The sequence below is a fragment of the Struthio camelus genome, chromosome 1 (assembly GCF_040807025.1).
Source record: "Struthio camelus isolate bStrCam1 chromosome 1, bStrCam1.hap1, whole genome shotgun sequence".
In the NCBI taxonomy this organism is placed as follows: Eukaryota; Metazoa; Chordata; class Aves; order Struthioniformes; family Struthionidae; genus Struthio; species Struthio camelus.
The window spans coordinates 50572183-50596897 of record NC_090942.1 but is presented as its reverse complement, the minus strand read 5'-3'; the positions used below and the strand labels follow the sequence as shown (position 1 = coordinate 50596897).

Genomic DNA, 24715 nt, shown 5'->3' with positions numbered 1-24715 from the left:
AGTAATGCTCAAATATTTATTTCATTCCCTTAAAAATATTTGGCCAGGAGTTCCTATGCCCTTGCTGGTTTGCATTGTGTGAGCTAATGTCCAGGGATAATGGTGGACTTCAAAGACAGCAGAGGAAGGGTTTGCTGCTTCAGAGCTGTTCAGATAGCTCGGCCTGCTCTTTTGCTACATTTCTCCTTCATTGCAGGCCAAATACTTTGCCCCGCAAATGTTCAAACTTTGAATGTCAGGAAAACCATACACTGATTTACTTTCATTTCCTAAGCTCTGTCCCTTGGCTAACTTCCGGTGGGATTTATTTGATCAGGGTATAAATGGGAAGAAATGGAATTATAATAAGCATTCAAACAAAACCTGTTGTCACGATTATTCTGCCATTCATAGCCGATATCCAGAGGAACACTTATCAAAATTTGAAAATTTTGCATATAAAGAACAGACAATCCTGATGAAATCAATACTGAATCAAACAAATGGCAATTCAAATTAGCCAACGCATATTTTTCTCTTTTACTTCCAATAAGTGAATGACTTTCATCATAGAAAGAGTTTCAGATGATTACAAACTTCATTCTGCCGCCCCTTCACGCTTTAAATTATAGTTGGATATTTTTAATTTATTGATCTCACTTCACCATAGTGGCTGTTCCTACTCTTTTTATAGATAGCTGGCTTATTAAGGCTCATTCTGTGCTGAATTCTGATAAGCACAAGAACATACTACTTTGTTGGTATATATAAAGTACATTCATAGAAAAAAGCTTTATAAACAAACAGCTGTGTGTCCTCCTGATGGTGATGGAATAGCCAATATCTTCATATTAGACTTTCAAAAGGATGTTCCTGATAATTGCTTTCTCCTTTTGGTTTCCCTCAGCTTTTATTTTGCTGACCAAGGAAAATAACTTTCCTGAACAATATAAGTATACTTTTAAGGCTGTATATATTGGAAGGCTGTACCCTTTATGTTTGCCCTTTCAATTTTTGTGTGAGTGACAGCGAAAGCAGTGCTTGATAAAATTGTTAAGAGGTTTCATTCTGTTATCCACTGTTTCTTTTTTCTTCTTCCCGAACCTCTGCACATCATCAAGAAAGCTCAGTCTTCGGAGCTTGCAGATGGCAGCTGTACAAGAAATTTCCCAATATCGATTCCCTCTCCCCACATTTCTTTTCTTTCTATGACTGAATCATGTCTGTCTGAATTATGAGCCAGCATAGATTTCTTGTTCCTGCAGATTCTGTTAGAATCACACAGCACTAGGCTTCACGTTATCGATTAGCAGCAGACTGACTCCTGCTCTGCTAATCAGATGTTTCTTTTTAGGCCAGAGACATTTCCATTCACAAATATAGATGTGGGGACACAGAACCTACTGTGCTGTGGGGGAAATTTTGCTGCCATTGTTTGAATGAGTGTTGGTAAGAAGACCAACACAGTTCTGTTTCTCTGGTGCCCAACAAAATTAACACAAACATAGCTGAGCCTCTTTTGAGAGGAGATGTGTGTGTGTTGGGGAAGGTTGAATGACCCTGAGGTCTCTTTCAGGCCTTTGCTCCTATGATAAATTAGTAGGAAAACCAAGAGCTCCGTGATTACTGATAAAAGTGTAGCTGTGCTGATTCAAAAGATGCCACATTGGGGGAAACTGGCCATAACTTTTGGGCTTGGTCTACAAAAAGACTCACTCATGACAATATTCAGCTTCACTTTAAGGTGCCTTGTTCGCAGTCTAGAACTCACAAATCTGAATGTGACTCATTACATCATGGATGGGAAAGCAACTATCTTTGATGAATTCACATGGTAGGGATGCAGGTGTGGCACACTGTAGTATGCTGTAAAGATTCAACAGTAGCATATTTTGTTATTTACCTGAGTAAATTTTTGTATTACAGAGTTATTTTAAAGGGGTCATCCACAGAGTACAAACATTTTAAGACAAGAACAAATGAATGTAGAACTCTAACTTTATAAAACCTGGGAAATAGGCATCAGAGAGTCAGTAGTATAGTATTTTAATGAACAGACACATACTTGGCTGAAGTAAAAGAAAGAACAGACTCTAAAATACAGAACAGTAGGAAGCAGTACAGGTACCGGGGTACAGCAGAATGACAAAGACTTTTTCAAATACAGAGCTTAAGAAATCTGAGATGTAAGATACAGCGAGTGACAGAATTCCTACACATAGTTCATTTATTTCTCTTTCTGAGAAAAAATCAGTAGTGAAGTCAAAGGCCCAGATTCAGGTAGTGAAGTGAAATGTCAGCCTTGGAAGAACACTCAGCTGATTCTCCTTGCATGTCAGTGCAAAAAGGTAAGAAATACAAGAAGGTAACTCAAACCCACACATGCTAAACTGCCTTATAGAGTTGCCTATGTTCCTCCACTGTTAATTTAGGAACACACAAGAGACAACTGTTATAAACCACAAGAAAGGAAGTTCCTGCTGGACTAAGGAAAAACCTTCTTCACAATGAGAGTGATTAAGCACTGGAACAGGTTGCTCAGAGAGGCTGTGGATGAGGCCCTGAGCAACTTAACCTAGCTTTGAAGGTAACACTGCTTCGAGCATATATGACTGGACTAGAGGTGGGACTAGCTGATCTTTCTATGATGCTCTTAGCTTGGGTACTTTGGTTTTTTGAATACTGGAGAGCTGAATCCAGACCATACTGAAAGAAAACATGGGAATTATACGTATTGAGAATAAGGAACAGAAATTATCAAAACAAGCACATCAATATCCACATCTACAATCAAAGCCAAGAGAATGGATGGATCTTGGTGTGGATGTACAGAAATAATGGGGCCAAGAGTCTACTGGAACAACCATGTAGGAAGAATCAGAAGCACGAAAACTGATCTGCAGAGAAAAAAAATGTTAAAATGTTCATACTAAAAAAAACCCCAAAACATTCCTACACAGAGTTCTTGAAATGTAAATAAAACGTTAACAGAGAGATTATTTTATCCCAGTTAGGAAGATATAGCTGCTACTTTTAAAATCTCTGGGAATAGTACAGGATTTTTGTTCTGTTGGAATTAAAAATTACCATCATGAGATCACCAAATTAAAATAATTGCACTGTCAGCTGCCTGTAGAGTTTCAATATGTTTTGCATCCTTGGAATCATACTGAGTAGTGTAAATGCATTTCCTTTATGGATTCATGTCAAAAGCATTAAAATGACTTATGACAAAAAGTCAAAAGACTGGCTTTTGCTGTGTGTTTGTGCTGGACATCTTCTGGAGCACATTATAATCCCCATCTGAGGACACTCCAGGGCTGCTTTTGTGTGAGAACCAAGGGGATAGGCAGTAGCTGCTGCATATGCAGCTCTCATCTCAGTATAGAGTCAGAAGACAGACACTATAAAGGCAGATAAAAGCCTCCACCTGGGATGTCTATCCAGGTGTGGGGATCAACACAATCTAGATGTAAATTGAGCTGTTGATTTCACCTGACTTCACTTCTCATCCCAGATTTTCCTCTTTTTACAGTAGTACTGATCCTGAACATACTTACAGGGGTACTTGGTAACTGCCTTTACTAGGAATATTTGTATGCATAAAATTAAGCATATTTGTGGAACTAGGCAACATATATGTGGATACTAGCACAAAGTTTTCCCTATTCTATCCTTCCCCCTTCCACAAATCCTTCAAAAAAATGAAACAAATCCCATGGAATTGGTAGTTTTTCAATGTTTTTGCCAACTTTTTTTCCAATTTCTAAGTTTACATATTACTGTAGCCCTTTATCTTTCTAAATGATTTCTATCTTGCTTCCACAGAGATTCTAGTTGCCACTGATGCAGAAATAAAAAATATATTATCTTTTTCCATGCCCCTCAGCAAAAGATCTTGAAAATGACTGGAAAAAGATATTCATTTCGGTGCCTCAGAAGTTGCTTGCATTTGTGGAATAGGAAAGGTAACTGAGCAATATCTGTGAATTCTCACAGACTTCCTCATAGATGGTCACTAGAACATCCTTAAAAACATCAATGAGCTGTTTTTTCCTTTTCTCTTTGTCACTACACTGACTGAAATGTTACCTTGATGTAATTTTCATATGCTAGCATTGTGCTGGCCTACATTACACTTCATGAAAATTGTATTTACTACCTTACCTCAAATGGTCAAAAGTATATGATTTATATTAATTTGTTATGGAAAATTTGTACCAGCAGTGGTAAAAATCCATACTGCCTCTGAGAAAATACGCAGATGCTTTCAAGACCAAGTTAGACTCACCTAGCTATATAACTTTAGTAGAAAGGACATTTTCAGCTATGTGGGGGTCAATTCATACAATTTCGTGAGGTTGATAGAAGTTGATACTGTTTAGCTTGAATTGGCAAGGGGTTTATCGTCATTGACAAACTGCTGAAGTACAGACTAGATAAGCAGACAATGGACTGGCTAAATTCCCAGACTCAAAGTGCTTTGATCAGCAGCACAAAGTCCAGCTGGAGGCCAGTCACTAGTGACGTACCTCAGGGATCAATATTGGTACCAATAGCTTCATTAATGACCTGGACCATGGGACTTAGTACACCTTCAGCAAGCTTGCAAATACAAAACTGGCAGGAGTGGTTGATACACCAGGTTGTGCTGCCATTCAGAGGGACCTCGACAGGCTAGAGAAATGGGTCAACAGGAACCTTATGAAATTCAACAAAGAGAAATGCAAAGTCCTACACCTGAGGAGTCCATGCACCAGTACAGGCTGGGGGCTGACCGGCTGGGAAGCAGCTCTGCAGAGAAGGCCCTGGGGGCCCAGGCAGACAAGTTAACCATGAGTCAGCAATGTGTACACCCCTGGGCAAAGAGGCCCAACAGCATCCTGGACTGCATTATGAAGAGCATTGCCAGCAAGTTGAGGGAAGTGATCCTTCACCTGATCCCAGTGCTGTTCAGGCCACATCTGGAGTGCTGTGTCTGGTTCTGAGCTCCCCAGTACACAAGAGACATGGATACACTGGAGTAAGTCCAGTAAAGGGCCACAAAGATGATTAAGGAACTGGAGCATCTGACATATGGGATGGGGCTGAGAGAGAGAGCTGGGACTGTTCAGCCTGGAGAAGACATGGTCAGGAGGATCTTACCAACGTGTATAAATACCTGCTGGGAGGGTGTGAAGAAGGCAAACAGACTTTCTCAGTGGTGTCCAGGGAGGACAAGAGACAATGGGCCCAAACTGAAATATAGGAGATTCCACTTAAATGTAAGAAGAAAGCTTTTTCACTGTGAGCGTAGTCAAACATTAGAACAGGTTGCCAAGAGAAGCTATGGGCTCTCCACCCTTGGAGATATTCATAACCTGACTAGACAAACTGCTGTAGCTGACCCTGCTCTGGGCAGAAGGGTTGGACTAGCAGATCTTCACATGTCCCTTCCAACCTCAACCGCTCTGTGATTCTGTGCTATTTCACGTATATTCAAGAATAGTGGTTGGCCTAATCCTAACTCGAGCACTGTGGTAAAGAAATTATAATATCTAAAAAACACGCAAACCAGCTACTCTGAATAATTAGGAATATCATCACCTAAGTAATTTCAGTGAGTTCTGCATGCTCATTAAATATTTTTATCCACCTGAGTTTCACAACAGACTTGGGCAACAGACTAACAGTTCTTAAAAACAGAGCATGCCCTAAAATGAAAGGTAATGCAGTGACATGAAAAACTTGATAACAAGCCATTCAAATGATTAAATGTAGAAACGTATTTAACTGCAATTGTATTACATATAGACAATCATTTTGAAATAATGCTAACTTATCAAAAGGTTTTGCATCAGCCTATGCAATTGAATGGGGAGTTATATGACTTCTGTAGAATTCTATGGGGTGCTTCAAAAAAACCTAGACTAAGGTTATCACTCTCTATTACATCTGAAATCCTTTTAGCATAATTTGCATAGACCTACGTTACTTCCCTATAAAAGGCTCTTGACTTCCTCCCTTCTGAAATCTATTGCTCAAATCAATAATAAAGTGAACATTCAGTTATTTTACAGAATCACAGAATCACAGAATCACAGAATCACAGAATCGTTTAGGTTGGAAGGGACCTCTGGAGATCATCTAGTCCAACCTCCCTGCTCAAGCAGGGTCACCTAGAGCATATTGCCCAGGATCACATCCAGACGGGTTTTGAATATCTCCAGCGAAGGAGACTCCACCACCTCTCTGGGCAACCTGTTCCAATGCTCTGTCACCCTCACAGTGAAGAAGTTTTTTCTCAGGTTCAGATGGAACTTCCTGTGGTTCAGTTTCTGCCCGTTGCCTCTTGTCCTGTTGCTGGGCACCACGGAGAAGAGGCTGGCCTCATCCTCTTGACACTCCCCCTTCAGATACTTGTACACGTTGATGAGATCCCCTCTCAATCTTCTCTTCTCCAGGCTGAACAGGACCAGCTCTTGCAATCTTTCTTCATAGGAGAGATGCTCCAGCCCTCTAATCATCTTGGTAGCCCTCCGCTGGACTCTCTCCAGGAGTGCCATGTCTCTCTTGTACTGGGGAGCCCAGAACTGGACACAGTATTGCAGGTGAGGCCTCCTCGGGGCTGAGAAGAGGGGCAGGATCACCTCCCTCGACCTGCTGGCAACACTCTGCCTAATGCACCTCAGGATCCCACTGGCCTTCTTGGCCACAAGGGCACACTGCTGGCTCATGTTTAACTTGTTGTCCACCAGCACTCCCAGGTCCTTCTCGGCAGAGCTACTTTCCAGCAGGTCAACCCCCAGCCTGTCCTGGTGCATGGGATTATTCCTGCCTAGGTGCAGGACCTTGCACTTGCCTTTGTTGAACTTCATGAGGTTCCTCTCCGCCCAGCTCTCCAGCCTGTCCAGGTCCCTCTGAATGGCAGCACAGTCTTCTGGTGTGTCAGCCTCTCCCCCCAGTTTAGTATCATCAGCAAACTTGCTGAGGGTGCACTCTGTCCCTTCCTCCAGGTCATTGATGAATATATTGAACAAGACTGGACCCAGGACTGACCCCTGGGGGACACCACTAGCCACAGGCCTCCAGCTTGACTCTGCGCCATTCACCACAACCCTCTGAGCTCGGCCATCCAGCCAGTTCTCAAGCCACCTCACCGTCCACTCATCTAGCCCACACTTCTTGAGCTTACCTAGGAGGATGTGATGGGAGACAGTGTCAAAAGCCTTGCTGAAGTCCAGGGAGACAACATCCACTGTTCTGCCCTCATCTACCCAGCCAGTCATCCCATCAGAGAAGGCTATCAGATTGGTCAAGCATGATTTCCCTTTGGTGAATCCATGCTGACTACTCCTGATCACCTTCTTGTCCTCCAGATGCTTAGTGATGACCTTCAGGAGGAGCTGTTCCATCACCTTTCCAGGGATGGAGGTGAGGCTGACAGGCCTGTAGTTTCCTGGCTCCTCCTTCTTGCCCTTTTGGAAGACTGGCGTGACATTGGCTTTCTTCCAGTCCTCAGGCACCTCTCCTGATTGCCATGACCTTTCAAAGATGATGGAGAGTGGCCTAGCGATAACATCCGCCAGCTCTCTCAGCACTCGTGGGTGCATCCCATCGGGGCCCATGGATTTATGGATGTCAAGTTTAGACAAAAGATCTCTAACCTGATCCTCCTCCACCAAGGGAGAGTCTTCCTTTCTCCAGCCTTCCTCTCTTGTCTCCAAGGTCTGGAATTCCTCAGGACTGGCCTTAGCAGTGAAGACTGAAACAAAGGCAGCATTCAATAACTCTGCCTTCTCTGTATCTTTTGTCACCAGGGCACCCGCCCCATTCAGCAGCGGGCCCACGTTTTCCCTAGTCTTCCTTTTGCTATTGATGTATTTGAAGAAGGCCTTCTTGTTGTCCTTGACATCCCTTGCCAGATTTAATTCCAACTGGGTCTTAGCCTTCCTTGTCGCATCCCTGCACACTCTGACAATGTCCCTGTATTCCTCCCAAGTGGCCTGTCCCCTTTTCCACATTCTGTACACTTCCTTCTTCTGTTGGAGTTTGGCCAGGAGTTCCTTGCTCATCCATGCAGGTCTCCTGCCCGCTTTGCTGGACTTCTTCCTCAGAGGGATGCACTGATCCTGAGCCTGGAGGAAGTGACGCTTGAATATTAACCAGCTTTCTTGGACCCCTCTTCCTTCTAGGGCCCTACCCCAGGAGATTCCCCTAAGTAGGTCCCTGAAGAGGCCAAAGTCAGCTCTCCTCAAGTCCAGCGTTGCAATCCTACTCATTGCCCTGCTCCCTCCTCGTAGGATCCTGAACTCCACCATCTCATGGTCACTGCAGCCAAGGCTGCCTCCAACCTTCACATCTCCAACTAGACCTTCTTTGTTCGTTAGTACAAGGTCTAGCATTGCACCTCTCCTCGTTGGCGTCTCCACCACCTGAGTCAAGAAATTATCATCAATGCTTTGCAGAAACCTCTTTGACTGTTTTTACTGTTATTATTTTCTACTTTCCTAAAAATATGAATTGCCCAGTAATGATACACTCAATGCAGAGTTGTTGTGTCGAGTTATTAGAGCATGCATTGTACTTGCCATGGTCTTTTAGGCTTCATAGCATAAACAAACGCTTTTAGCCTTTGTGACTCCTTATGGGTAGAATGCATACATTCCTGTTTGTCTTCATATGCAGTTCTTGGGGCTGCAGCTCTTTTTTTACTTCAATATTAACTCTGAGCCATAACAGCTAAAAACATTATTTAGCTTCAAGAATGGTTTAACTTTCTAATACAGGGTAGCTATGAAAAATATGAGATAGAAATGTTTTAAATTTTCTTTTGAATATGTGATTGGCTTAAACTTAAATTTCTTTCAAAAGTAAAGTAAAATAAAATCAAATAAACAAAAACTTTGCTCTACCAGTTTATCTGAAAATGTCCTAAACATTTTTGACAATCAGATATTTGACAGTCAGATATCTAATCATCTCATCAGTGGAATTATACGGAAAGTGTATGATGGACAATCTCATTTCTATATGTTTTATGTCAATCAAGAGATGAAAATGATTGTATCTCAGGCTCATCTGACCTATTTTATATGTCTAAATTAGGATGAGACGAATCATGCCCTAAAGTGCCTGGCTATAAAAGGAGCCTAGGCTAATTAGCTTAGATGTAGACGTCTTTCTTGTAGACATCTACATGTAGTCAGATGAATATCACTCTCTCTAATTGTCTCTCTGTTGCCCCTTTTACATCTGTCCTTCAGGTACACATGGTCAGTGGAAAATATTCCCATTTTGAAACCTAACCCATCATCATCAGAACAACAGTGCCTCATTTTCTTTATCTCTTTTTCTTTTTTTTTTTGCACAATCCTTACCTTCCTATATTAGAACAAAATTGCTCAGAAAAGGGCCTTTTATTATTGAAATACCACCTGTTGTGTAAAACTCTTCTGGCAAGCTTCTTCCAACACAGAGGGCAGAATTCCTATGTGCTAGCCAAGCAAATCATTTTAAGTGAACTGTCGTCTTTAGTATGCACCTGTGCTTGGTAGTGGAGAGCATTTCAGTACTGTACATGCTGTGGTTTAGCTTGTCTGTACCTTCTTTAGTTGAATTCTCACATTAAGGAAGTGTGTCTTCCCATAATGGTAGAATAGTTCTTCCCCTCCATAGGTGTCACATAAGAGTCTCCGTAGGAGAATCAGTGAAAAAATGCATGTCTTCATGGTTGATAATTTTTTTCTTTACAATTTTGAAACTCACATGAATCCAGTGATTTTATTCACTATTTATTTTTTTCAGAAAAATAGGTATGTCAGTAATCACAAAATACACAGTATGTTTTATTCAGAAAAAGTCCAGATGATTCTTCACTGGTGAGTATTTTATTTCTTTTCTGAATTCCTCCCGCTTATGTTTCCTATCATTCCCTCAGCTATGTGTAAGAATTTGGTGTCCAGTTCTTTTTCTTTGTATTAGATAAAGCTCTACTGCCTGCTAAAATTCATAATGTTATGGTGAACAGAGAGATTACATGAGACTTCACTGGCTAGCAGGTTTTCTGCTACAAAAATGCGCTTGTTCAGTGGGGCTCCAGTTGCATTTTCTCAGGGTGTTATCTACCTGCACAGATATTGCCTCTAAAAGTTTGCAAAGGGCAAACTAGGCAACGTGATTAAGTGGCTAAACACAGCAAAGGTTCCGAAAACTAGGTCATTATTGAGATTAATGGCTGGATTGAAAGGATTTAGGAGAGTGGTAGGATTTTGATTTGCATATTACTCCAAAGACCTTTGACTTATGTAAAGCTTCCTCTCAAAGACTATCAAGCCACAGTATTATATCAAGCAATTTAGTTGTTGCAAATTACTCTTGCCTGTTTTTTGACCTTGTGCATATTACCCGTATTCCTACACTGGAATTATTTTTCATAACTCAACATTTGGACTGCTCCTTTGCACACAACAAGTGCAGAAGGAACACTAACGTGAAAGAGATAAATTGTAAAATAATTAAATCTTATCTGTATAAGCTATGGGATTCTCGAAGGTTTTCACCTTTGTTTTAAACAGCTACCAAAACAAGAAACCGTGTTTAACAGCAAATTCTAGCCATTCAATCAAAATCCAAAAGCGTCCTGAATTTATGTAGATTAACCTCTGCACCACTCTTGTAGAGACAGCTGCTTTGGTATGTGAACACGGTATCTAAGAGCTCAAGCCTATAACTACTTTGGGGAATGAATACTGGAGGGTCTGCATGGCTGAGGTCAGCCATTTAGCAACGGCTACAGGAAAGCTAAGGTCAGGACTTATTCAGCATAAAAATCCATCTATTGACAATGCATGTTTGTGTCTCAGCCTGTGGTGTTCATGGTAACTTGTATGTTTCTATCCATGAAAGGAGGATGGGATGGAGGGGGGGTTTATATGGGCATTATCGCACAAACAAATTTGATAATGGGAAAGAAAACAGATGACATTCTCCAGTGATTCTATAAGGTGCTGTACTTGTGACAATAGGCAAAATTCTCTCAATACCCTACAGGTAAGAAAAGGTAAATCATTTTACTTTTTTCAACATAAACTTGATAAATGAGAGTAAATACTTGCAAATCACATTTTCACAGAACATATTCTTCACCTGTAAACCAGTCACTCATATCTCAGCTGCATGCTATTCATTTTTATAAACCTTCAACCTGGTAAAAGCTCTGATCATTTTATTGCTCTGCTTTTAAACAGTGTTACTTTAAATGTCAGTCTCCATTGGCCATTCAGAGTTGGGATGACGCCACCCCAGAAACTGCTGCAATTGACATAAAACTCAAATGTACAAATTCTACTCAAAAGTACTAACTGTATTTCTGTTTCTGAAAAAAAAATATATATGTATGTAGGGAATATGGGATTATTTGTTCAACTAAGGGATTCAAGTACATACATTACTCATTATATGCATACGTTTTTTCTGGGCTCAGGAGGAACGGTTGACAAGACATCCCATTTAAATCAATTGTAATTCTTCAGCGAGTGAATGAATACAGAATCCAGGCCAAGGAATGGTCTAATACGATGAATTTAGATTTATGGTTCAATAATTGTTTTGCTGTCAGGATTTCATCTGTGCAATATAGTGTGAGACTCTCAGTAACTTTTGGTTCTACAAAAAGTCCAAACCAAAACATGCAATGCTTATATATAGAAAATAGTAGTGCTGCTCTCTGAAGACAACTTCAGCTTTAACTTAGTTAAATGCAGGTTTCAATATTTTCTTTTCTCAAGATCTTTGTGAAAGAGTCATGATGACAAACAGAGAGCTTTTTCAGCTCCTAGCTTCATCTCTTCATTTTGGTTGCAGTCAAGCTGGATGTCTATATTCATAACAATCAGACTTTGTCAAATATTTTCTCCAATCTAAAATTGTCATTCTTATTTTTTTCATTATTATTCTTTCTTTCCTTAAGCACTTTGCCACTCTAATTGAGGAAAGAATTGTTTTCAAAGTTGTGTTGAGACAAGGTGTCATTCATAAGGAACTCCTAGAGAAAAATACTAGTTTTAAATTTAAGTCTCTAAGATTTTGAGCCTGGAATGGATCACATGGCCAGAGCCAAACTACAGCCCATTAGGTTCCATCTTTATATGATCAGTTTTTGGAATCATTCAACAAAAGACTTATCTGCTTACAGATTTTAGACTGTAGCACCTAAGTTAGATGCTTGGCTACGTTTCTAAATGCCTGAATCAGTTTCAGAGAGAACCTGCCATCTTTTGAGATCCAGGGCACAGAAGCCTCTTCTGATGTTAGGACCTTCAGTTCCTTCCATCCATCTTTACGGCTAGGACATGCATGAAGGAGCTCTCAAAGCAGTTTTCCTCTCAGAAGAATATCCCAGCCACCAGAAAGAAAACTGACTGTGGTGGGGAAATGTCCTCTAGCCCATCTGTTGAAGCTATATAACTGCAGAAAATAAAAAAAAGAGAAAAAAAGCGTGGGTGGTAGACTGACCTTAGATATCTGACCTCAGATGTCTATGGTTCTGACCAGATCCAAGATTTTGATCTCAGGATTTTTCCTCTATTTTACCTAACAGCTGTTGACTTTAAAATGTGAAGCTCAGAACCCTCACTTACAAATGAGCAGCCCAATATCCAAGCGGCAGACTTAGCTTCTCTGTATTGCTTGCTTATTCTCTCCTGAAGCCTTGTCTGTAATGGCTTCAGAAGAAAAGGTGAAGAGTTTCCCCTATTCAAAAGTTCTTGTAACCTGATGGTAAAGGTGATCACTTAACCTTTGAACTTTGTTAGACTGAGGAGATGACCAACCCAAGCCCCAAGTGCTGGGGACGTGACCTAGCCACTAAACTGTAGCATTAGAAGTGATTTGTAGTGATAAGTAGTTGCTACTACCTTTTATGAAGAGTAACATATTGTTGATTTACTTTGGGCATGTGAGGATACACAGAAGATTAGTCCCTTCAGTGGTTTCACATTGAAAATGCCATGTTGCTGGATTCCCTTCAAGTTTGGAAGAAAGACAGATGCTGAAAAGTTTGACTAGAACAATCATGGTCCTGTAGAAAACAGAGTTTTAGCTGCCCTCAAAACTTTGAAGTCAGTTAGGAAGGCACCTAGAGGTAAGGTAAATAGCTGAGTAAGGAATCTGGGACTGTAACGTTCAAATGTACTGCGGTTACGGTTTTGGTGTGCAAGTCCCTTAATGAAGTCCTGTAGTGACACCTCTAGTTCTCAGGGTCAGTACATTAGAGTTGAAATGTTTTGAAACTGAATTCCCACTCCCTATGCTCTCCCCAGTACTCTTCAGCGAGTTGACTGCTGTCCCTCTAACTAATTCTGCTTAGAGGTCCCAGGAAGTGTTGGATGAGATCCTCACTACCCAGAGCCTGTAACTGCATAAAAGCAATTAGTAGCAAACAAGCATATATTTGTGGCTTTTACTAGTTCATAATGACTCAGATCAAACATGTTTATTATTATCTACTGTTGGCTTTGGTAGCTGCATGTTTCTTTCTCCAGTAGAGATTTCTGTTTAAGGAAAGATTAAATGATGTTCTTCACAAAATAAGGAAGAGGTAACTAAACAATAATTCTGTTACTTTTGAGGATGATGAAAAGTTTTTTCAAATCAAATGTTTTGATGCGTGCTATCAGCAACCTCTTTTAGGGAAGATTAACTAAGGGTGTTAATTAGTAAAACTTACTCAAAGAATCTAGATGCAAGCAACCCTGAAAGAATGACTAGTAAACATCAGTTATAACATCACTGCAGAACAACATCTTCATAAATCTGGAGAAATCATACCTTCCTCTACTAATCAGAGATAAACCACATCATTTCAACCAAAACGAATTTTAAGTCTATGTGTGTAGGACAAGGACAGTAAAAGGGGATTCTTGGACCAAAAATCTTTTTTTTAATGAAAATGAATTTTCTTCTCATAAGAAGCCAAGGAAGTGTCAAAAATGTTGACATAATATCTCTAGTTTTACTTTCACATAAAAATATTTATAAATCTAAAAACTCAGGTGTGTACCCCATAAACTTAAGTAGGTGGTCATAAAGAGAGCTCTGACTATAGCATTGGTGCAAAAGGACCGTGCAGTATCATTGAACATTTAATAACTGGAATTCTCAGTAGTTCCAACAGGTCTCAAACAGCCCCAAGGTTGCAATGCCCTGTTTAGGCATCTAGACATAAAGGGCCAGCTCTTACAAGATACTCAAGAAAGGTCTGGAAGATGTCAACAGAAAATTATTGGTAGAAACCAAAAAAAAGTGTGTATGTGTGGGTCTGTAATTTTTGTTTTTCTGAGGGGGAGGGAGAAAGGTGTTGGAAAATCACACAGGCATCTCTTGGACTATTTGGAAACCTGAAGTTGTGACCATGAATTTCTTCCCCAGCTATCTTCCACTCTAAAGATAGGATTCAGCTTTATCTATCTAGTAGTTGGGCATCTAATCTGAGTTAGGTATCTGCATTTCCTCTACAGAGAGACGAGTGGCCCACTTCCAGAGGGCAATTCACTCCAATCTGGCTAAGATATCTACTTTAGGAAAAGGTGAACCATCCCCAGGAAGTTCTTGTCTTTCTCCATTGACTCTCTTTTAGACTAGATGATTAACTTCTAGATTGCTAGAGTTAGGTGAATCCCATCTGAAAGGACAACATGTAACTCATGAATGGGATAAACAGTAAGGTGACAAGAAAGGAGAAGGAGAAGATTAGGATTCTTCATACATATTTTAGAATGAATCAGCACAATATGCCAAACCAGCATCATAAACTGCATTTTTAAACTGATTTAAGTTTTCATGACATCAGTAATTGCAATGCACAAAATATCTATTAGTAGGAGGAATCTGGGATCTGTCACTCAAATTCAGCCTGCTAGTCATAGAACTCCTTGCATTACAGAAATCAGTTAAGTTGCCTGCCCTAGGTAATTCAGATTGCAGACCATTTCCATCAGGATATCTTGTCATATCAACTTAAAGCAAGTGATCTGATCACATTATATTTGGAATACACACACAAGCATGGATACAGTTCTTTAAATTCTAGTTGCAAAATGAAGTAATATCCAAACGTATTTGCATAAGTTTAATTTTCTCTTCTTATTACTAAGTGCACACAAAGTTTCTATCTAAAATATTGGAAGAACGAGCACAAGCATTGTGAAAATTCTTTATTCTGATATGATATAGTAGAGGCCCATATATGCGCATCTTGGCTGCAGCGTACCCCCAAGTACCCCCATGCCCTTTGGAAATTTGGAGGCTCACGGTGCTTCAATATGCTCCAAGATGTTTCAAAGTCAGAGGCCAGAACAAAAAATGCACCTACTAGGCAGCACAGACTCAACCAGTGAGATCTAATTAAGTCGCTAGCATTACAAATAGGGTAGATTCACTAGTGCTAATTAACTGTAAACAGAAGAGTGGTGGCTCTGAGTTGAGACTACTTCACTAAACTTTCAGGAGTGCAAGTGTATGTGCAAATTCTAAAAGTATCTATACTTATACTTAAGTTACCAGAACTAGTTTATTGCTTCTGTCCTTGTGTGGTGCTCTCACTTTTAGTTTCCAAAAACCTTCTGCTTACATTTTCTGTTTATTCAAAAAGCAGCCATTATATTAAAAGAGGAAAAAATCAATATGACTCACATCTTTCCATTTTTAAATTAATGAATTAATTCAATTACCTCAAATGAATTACTGTTGTTTCCAGCTCTGTCTTTTACAACTTCCCACAAGTGATTTATATTGTGGGATTTATAGTCCACTAATTTTCATAGCCAGTGTCTGAAATACCATTTTACAACTGAAATACTGTCTTGGGTAGCCATACCCCATCCAATAAAATAGAATAGCGTCGTTTGTGGCTCTGTATTCTCTATGCAGTGATCTAGAGACTGATCCAAAACATCATCTACATGCCTAAAGTAAAAGATCCAGCAGGATTAGGCAGTGTCTAGACTGTGGACTAGATGTGCTCCCCAGCACATCCTTTAATCCTTATTCCATGACTGGCCAGACCGTCATACATACAGCTGCAGTGTGTTGGTAATAAACCCTTCCAGCCTGTGCACTTGGGTTTATTACCTGTGGAAGTGGTGGTATGAGAGCAGTGCACGCATGTGATAAGGAGAAAGTCGTAGCTAGGTTACTTCCAGAACTGTGAGGAGTCTCAACAAAAAATAAACTATACTGTTTGTTACTGCAGGAGATACTATACATGTTCAGATCTATGAAAGAGAAAATTAAACATTTTTTAAGTAGAAAGATAAAGAGCAAATGGTATTGTCAGTGGTTTAGGCCAATAATCTGTGGATAAGGTACTCTGAGTATGAGTTTATGTATGTGATGCGTTACACAAATCTCACATTACAGAGTTGTGACAGGAATTTAGGTGGAAATATGATTGTTTTTATGTCATTTTTGGCAATAGAAAGAAAATCAAACTACAAAAATCTTAAGGAAATATGAAGGATCTGAAATCAAACTAAGCTGAGTCAGTAAAGTCACACCTGTGGCTATAAATCATGCACTATTTGTTTGTTTGTTTGTCTCTTTCCCACTTTTGTTTTAGTTCAGTGAAAAGACTACTTTGGACATGACATTCTGACTTAATTTTGCAGCTTAAATCTGTCCCTTTCTGTCAATCTAATGGTTCAGAATCAGAGGATTAAATCCAAAAATCAAAATTAACAAGGTTGGGGAAGCTCCTACCAAAGCCACAGCCTAAATTCATACAGTGTGTACTGAGGGAACTTCAAAGAACTGAGACATTTTCATATGAATTTTGCCCACAAAAATCAAAGGAAGTTGAGTTGCCATTTTCTGTACTTCTCCATTTTTCAGTTTCTAATTTCATCAACACTAAAAAAAATCCAATTATCCTTATACCCAAGTATTACAAACAATCTTGACATTTCAGGTAGTACATTTTAGTCTACATCATCCTGTTTTAGGCTACATGAGAGTTAGAAATATATTCAGGCTATTAATTTAAAACTAATAATTTATTAACTATATTCATAAGATTTTCATTAACTTTATTAACTTAGTACCTCAGCACATCACTATTTTCAGTGCTATTATCCCAAAAATCCATTTCGATATATTTACAGATGTTCCCATTGAGGCTATGTGGCTTGCCAAGAGAATCTAGGTGAGATTAAACTCATGTAAGCTTCAGTACCTGTGATTCAGATATCTACTTCTGCGCTCCACATATAGAAAATTGAGAGAAATAGGTACTCTTTGGGAATGATTAATCTCAACTATCATAGAGATCTACTTCGGGACGAGAAAAAGCATGTCCTAGACAGGTCTTTTCCTTTCCTTTGACTACAAAGGGAGTCTAGACTCGTGACATATCCTTCAAGGACTGTATGATGAATTCTAACTTTTTAATTACTCTGGCCATAGACATACCTTTGAAGGTACGGCGAAACAAAGCTCTTAGCTCAGAAGGCTTTGGGGATAGGATTTTAATTTCTGGGATGGGAGTCCATGGAAGTTTTAGGCATTTGTGAGAATTTGAATTCCGTCATTACAAGTGTATTTTTAGGTAACTCTTTCTGGGCATATTTTTCTTTTGAGTTAGTATTGTTCTGCAGAGTTAATTAAAATGTGGATCTAACATTGGAGATGTTTTTAATGGTGCTTTCATTTGTTTCTCTGACAAGTTTTTGGCCAGACTGTACTCAACTTCAGTGAATCCTTTGCAGAATTTTATTTTTGGCCTCTGCAAAGTCAACTCTAATTCTCCTTTCAGATGTCCACTCTGAGGGCTCAGGTTCTGAGCCCCAGTTTCTCCTAAGCATTAACAAAATTGAGTGCTAGGAGACTCCATGCGGAGAACTAAAGACAGCTTTTGATATGCCAGACTGACTTTTCAACTAGACTATGGCTTCATTAGCTTTTTTTGTTTCCCTGTAACATGTGAATTCCTACCCAGTTTCTGCTTTACTCTCAAAGGTGTGCAGAAGATATTTTGGAAAGAGCTTAAAACAGCTTCAGGGTTATTTCAAATTATGCTGTGCACTGATCTTTGCACAGTGAAATTTCTACCTAGAACATCGGCATCTTCGGTGCTGGAAAGAATAACCCTCTTGCTTTGTAAGCCTCCTGGAGCTCCTACAGTGTTGTTCAAGGGTTTTAATATGGTAGAGCCTTATGTTATTTAGCTACAGAAAAGTAGATTTACCTCAAACTACTTTGACTTGCTTATCACTGTTTTATTTTTATATACATACATAACAAAAGCAGTGGCTCATTGTTGAATGAATATTCGTTTATTGTTTTTAAAAAACAGAAATTATAGAAAATAGTTCACAATATGTAACTCCATCTAGTAATATTAACATGTACGTGTGTATAGAGTGTTTAAATATGCATGTGTATATCTACTATGAACAAACATGTTTATAAATGTATGTTTCTGTATACATGTTTGTGCAAAAGACTGGCTACCAAGGAATGATTATGAATATTACACAAATGCTAAAAAAACAAACAAACAAAGCTGAAAATCTCACCGTTCATCAGAGTGACGAAAAATTGTTAACCGAGGCCAAATGTCTCTCAGGAAATTCCAGGTTATGTAAACACAAACATGTATGATGCTTCAAAGCAATTATGGACTGTAGCTCATACAATTGCTTCCTGCATGCAGTCCTGCCTTCATAGTTTCCAGACGCTCAGGCATGTGAAGACTACTAGCAATTCCTTATTAACACACACCTGACTGTACCCTAGGAGAACAGCGCTCTACAGAAGCAGCGTTCTAAACAGGGTATCATTTATTTGCCTTAATAATTCTCATCCTCAGCCTTTAAACAATGCTATGTCTAACCCTGAGACACCACTCCTGAACTCAAACTGCCTGAGTATAAATTATCCACACTACATACTTTAACTTATTTTCTTTTTCAAATGAAGTCAACCAGTAAAAATGATTTTTCACTAGAAAATGAACAAACCTGCTACCTGCCCTTCAGTATGGTGACCTAGATTTTAGAGCTAGTATGTTTTTAAAGCCACACTGTACTTCAAAAATGGTTCTGTACAATGGGTAGTAAGAAATTGCCAAAAGCCAAAGGCTATCAATATGGTAAGTAAACTGCTTTCCTAGATGGATTCTGACTCACATTCAGATATCACTAGAAGTTTCTTGTCAAAAATAAAAGGCTAACAGGATGGAAAGGAGAAGACTTAGAATAAAATCAATACAGGGTAAAGAAGAAAATAAATTAAAAGCACTGTAGAAAATTAAAAGGAAAAAGTCTACATCTTTCTCCTTGAACTCCAAATGACACAACTCATCTCTAACTGGGAAGAACCTACTGAATATATAGGATCATGATCTAAGCTATTCTTAAAAAGCTGAGTGATTTGGTAGGACTTCCTTTTATATACTCATCCTCACTGCACATTCTTAATCTAGTTTGCAGCAAAGACCAACAGCAAAGCTCGACTACTTCAAACGTGCATTCATCCATCTGCAACATGTGGGACTGAAATGGGTTCTTAAGTCACAGCCAGCACGGGACTGAATACATCTATACTGAATATTCTAAAGGAGACCCTTTTTCTCTACTGATGATCAGGGCTATTTAGGATTGCAGAATAATTTTAAATCTTTAGAAGCAAAAAATGCTCTACATGACCATGAGAGTAAGTGGGAAGTTCAGATGAGCACTAGGTACAGAGAGTTAAAATATGAATGAATTGTGAAAAAATGACTGAAACGATAGAAGACGACTGACAGAAATTTATACTCAGATAAGCTGACAGAATACAGTGCAGAGAGATGACATAAATCAAAGAGTTTGCTGCTCCTTCCAATAGTACTATGTAAAGCTGCTCAGCCACCACTTTGTGAGTAGGGATAGTCTTCAACTATTCTTGAAATTTATTTTTGTTCCCATATCAGGGGAAAATGAGCTAAGAATAGCTCTTTTATTTTTACTTTAAAATCCTTTCGTCATTGAACTCTTCACATAAAACATCTTTCCACTTGGCAGTGCAAGCAGTGTAATTTGCAAAATATAGCTTGCTCTGAAGATTGTCAGTATATGTTGCGGGCTGATAAAGATTACTCCCCAGCTGTTTCTCATTCACAAGCAATATGTGTGGCCTTCCTAAAGTGGATGGAAAATGTGGTACTATATTCCAGTACCACGTCTTGTACCGACTTCATGTGTTCATGTTGGGTTTTTGCTCCAGTTACTAAAAAGTCGAGTTTTCTTGAGACACTGCTTCTTGCTGTATTTTTGTATATAACTATGGGTTTTGCTATGGTTGTTGTCTTTCATCCTGCTGTTTATGAAGACATCTGTGGGGCGTCCAATGACAAACAAAACTGTGTAACCCTTTTGCAACTTTATGCCAGATGCTGTTTGATACTATCAGCATTCTAAAGGAAACCATGCCCCAGTAAGCTCAGCTAGTGTGCAAAACCTAGCACATCTACAAATTGATCATCTTACACTGCCCTTTAACTGCTGGCGCCATTGTCAGCAATTATAAAACTAGGGGACAGACCTTGGGAGCTAAGCCAGCCATTGATTTTCTCCTGATACCTGACAGCGTGTTGGCTGATGTGTGATCTCTTGGTTTCACAGAGATAAAGTGCAAATTGTTTTTGAAAATCACTGTCAGGAGCAGAGTAGCTGCCTTTTCCAAAATGTCACAGTCAGTGAGCTGTGACACACACAGTCAAGCTTTGGTTCCCATATCAGGTAGAGGAATTAGGTTTATGTTTTATGGAAAGATTCCAGATTACCACAGCATGCTGAATTAGTCTTTTTTAACCTCTTCTTATCCTCAGTGGTCTGCCTGAAATTGACAGATTAGCATTTTATCGGCCAGAAACTCAATGAGTAAAATAATAGCTTTTCAAAAGATGGTGAAACACAGCACACATTAAATGCATGCCCTCACAACTTATATTTATTTTCACACTCTGGTGTATAAAACACTTCTTCAGTGTTTTTGTTGCATATAAAAGAGTCTAGGTCAAGAATAGAAGTCAGAAAAATAACCCCCCTCCCATTCCAATTGGAACAAACACATTCTTGTCTTACCACATCACAGAAGAATGAAAAATACTGTTCTCAGCATATCCCACTCCTTAGTCTACCTACAGTCAGCTTCCAAGAACAGACTACTGCCAAGCCCATAAATGGAGGATGTGCTTATGAATAGAAGTAGTCCTCAAACATATCATGCAGATCTTCAGCTTCACTGACTGGAAGTGACTGGAAATGAGGTGACTTGCACCTTCCAAAAGCCTTTCCCCCATGAGTGGAAGAGATGCCCAGATGATGCCCAGAAAGACTTTCACTGAAAAGTTTGCCTAAGCTGTCTATCTTTGCACTGAAGCAAGTGTTCCCATGACCATTCTCCCAGCTCTACTGCAAGGGTAGTTAAATCCCGCTCCAGGTTCTCTACCTAAATTCACAGCGGTATGTCTGGCCATTTAGCTGGCAGTAGCAGGTCATGAGAATATAAAGACAGAAAGCTTTTGAACTACAAAATGCTGCGGGCTGGGAGAATACTCTGGGGCAAGTATACTCTTGACCTGTTCTTCTGTTAAGCATCTACCATGAACCTCATTACTGCCAGGATACTGCCAGGATGTTCCCTTGGCTTTCAGTCTGATTTGGTAAGATATCCTCTTTCAAAATGAGGAACAGCTTCTTCAGTAGTTTTGACACAGCCCAAAATATTTGGGCCTTTTGATTGCCCAGTCTGGAGAACCTGAGCTGATCTGTTTGTGTACAAGATACTGTTACCATGCTCAGATACTTTGCACTTTAATGTAATAGGTCTTGGTGGCAATAAGAGAGCAGTTCTCAGTCATACAGGCTTGTGGAAGAAAGTGTCCACTTGAAATAAACTTTGAGTACCATTAATGGTACCTGTTGCACAGTTTGGGAACCCTCGACTTACATTCCAAACTCAGTTTTAGATACTGGAAGGCAGGAATTAAATGGGAATCTCTCAAAATGAGAAAAATAAATGAACAAATACTATTCTGTTCTGCAATTGAGTGAATCAATTCATTTGTTTATCTCCTTCTGGGTTTCTTCTGTTTTGTACATCTGCTTGCTCTGTATGCTTACTGGGTAGGCACTGTCTCTTGCTATGCCTGTGTTCACAATGCCAAACTCAACAGCATTACAAAATGGGCATTAAACACTAATCTCAGTGGGGAAGGGCTCCTTTCTAACTGGGTATTTGTAGTCCCCTACCACTGCACAGGCACCTCAGTATTATTTGGAACTTTCAGTGAGATCGTAAGTGGAAAAAAACAAAAGAAGAAAAAAAAGAAAGGAGAAATAGTAATGAGATCCGGTTAGCAAATGGCAGAACTAAGCCTGTTTTCTAATAAAAAAGGAGCATAGGCAAATTAACACATCACTATATGTGTGTGTTAGCTTCCATTACAACCCAGAAAAAGATGCTATAGCCAGATGGGAGTAAAAAAGGTAAATACTGACCTTTTCGAGAGAATAGGAGATAATGTGCTGGAAGGTGTAGACTATGCAAGAGCAGGGGTCATAGCATACCCTTAACTCACTGGGAGGAAAGGTGGCCACTGTGTGACTGCTGCTCTGTGAAACTGCTTTGGCGTAGGGTTCTGCACTACGTACTTGACTTTGCTTCCCTTGAAAATGGCAAAAGCATGACAGAATACTCTTTCTCACACTCAATCCTGGAAAGGAGATACTATTAGGGATAACTTGTACCAAAGAGACAAAAGTGAGGCAAGAAACTGATAGATGCTTGCCAAAACAGGCAAAGATGTGCTCCTAAAACATAATCCTGAAGCATCCCAAGAAAGTGGTCATCCATGAGTTAACTGACCAGCTGTCATGTCCTCAAGGAGTATCATGTACAGTCATCTAACTGCTTCTCTCATTGTAGAATCCAGCTGAGTATTAGAACAGACTTTTCCCTGCCTTTCCAATTTTCTCAGAGGGAGGGAACAGATTATTTTTGCAGTTAAAAAAAATTAAGCAAAAAAATCCTAAATAAAATTCCAGCAGTTAACAGAATAAAAACGTACATATGACAAATGATGAAAATACAAACTATCTGCAAATGTAAACAATGATCAAGGTTGTCAAAATTCATAACCTGACTGATATTTATCTACCATAATGCAAATAAAAAACAGCTCCAAAGATCCAAACTACAGGGAGCATAAAAACACCTCTTACAAAAAAAAAAAATTCTCAGTATCTTTGCCCAAAACTTGGTAGGAACCCAAAATAAACATCATCTGAGGTTCAAAAAGCTCAGATAATTCTCCCTAATTTTTTAATTGCCATATGCCTCTGTACAGTTCCTGGAATTAGAGGCAGGAGTGCCAAAACGGTCCTGGAACGTGTTTCAGTTGGAGTTATGTGAATGGTACAAAATGTTTTCCACCAAAACTTTTTCAAATTCCAGCTGACTTTTGACTCAACTAAGGAATTATCAGAACAGGCAGGGCAGAGATAATCCAATACATGGACTGGAACTGAAGGAGTTTAAAAAGACAGCAAAGTGTGCTTTTCCTTACCTGCTCTTTTACTACTAGTCCTTATATTTTAACCTGAAAGTAGGAAGGGGAAGGACAAAGAACAGAACTTGCTTGGCTGAGTTCTGTTTCCCGTAGCCCCCCTTCCTCCTCCCCCCCCACCCAGATGTGAACATCCGTCCTCGCACAGCTCTTTTACTAAAATTCTTCCATACAATTCACTCTGCCTACCACAAACTCTGAGTTTCCACTGTCCTTTAGTCTGTGCTGCAAGGATGGTTTCTGCTTTTGAGAAAACGTGGCTATTCCAGAGTCTTGCTGTCACTCTCAGTGTTTCTGATCACTGTTCTTACTGTGCTTTCCTGAGCAATAGAAACCTTATTCAAAGGTTTATTATTAAAAGGCCAAAGTTATGAAATGGCTGTGCCTCTGATTCACAAAATAGTTTTGTTTGAGGGGTTGGCATGAGGTACAACTTTACAGAGAATACGTGCAGAAACAATGCCTCTGAGGTGAATGGCGGCTGACTGCGTTATGGGGTGCTGTGGGTTTCAGCAAAGGAGCGTTTGGCTCTGAGTTGAAATCAGAGCTTATTGTGTGGCCTTGAGTAAACAAAGCTATAATGGTTTATTGAGACTGCTGAATTCTAACAAACAATACTTCCTGTGTAAGCATGACATTTTAAAACTATGAAGCCTTGAGGCACATACACTTATTATCATATGTCTTTTTACTGACTTATTTTATGTAACACTTTTAAATGAAGAGCACAGAAAACCAGAATTTATGAAGTGAACAGAGCTGAGGTATGTGGATAAGACTGTTATCAAACATTGACCTAGGCCATTAGGATGGCCCAGGAAAAAAAAGTCTAAGACAACATTTCAGAATTAACTGTAAATAGTTGTAAATTGGCAACATAAATTTGTTCCACAGGTGTGGCTACATAAGGAAATTTTCAAGATGGAACTTAATCTTTTGGAGATGATGCAGACATACAACAATCCCCATCCAAGCCTTGTGTGAATCCTTGTGTTCACACAGTGGCCCGAGAATGGGCTTTTTTCAAATCCAACTCTGGCTACTATTAGCATGAAGAAAACAACTATGCGTCTTTGCCAGCATTACATCGGTGAGAAGATGTGGAAGTTTTGCATGTGCTTCTGAGCGATTCTCACATCTTAGGTTTCT

General features: G+C 39.5%; 1 long non-coding RNA gene across 1 annotated transcript in view; it reads left to right on the top strand.

Moving 5' to 3' along the window:
• Positions 1–24715, top strand: part of LOC138066680 (uncharacterized) — a 36775-nt gene that overhangs the window by 6367 nt on the left and 5693 nt on the right. The window contains exon 2 of the long non-coding RNA XR_011140045.1: positions 9766–9839. This is a non-coding gene — a long non-coding RNA (uncharacterized lncRNA). The remainder of the gene's footprint in view (positions 1–9765; positions 9840–24715) is intronic.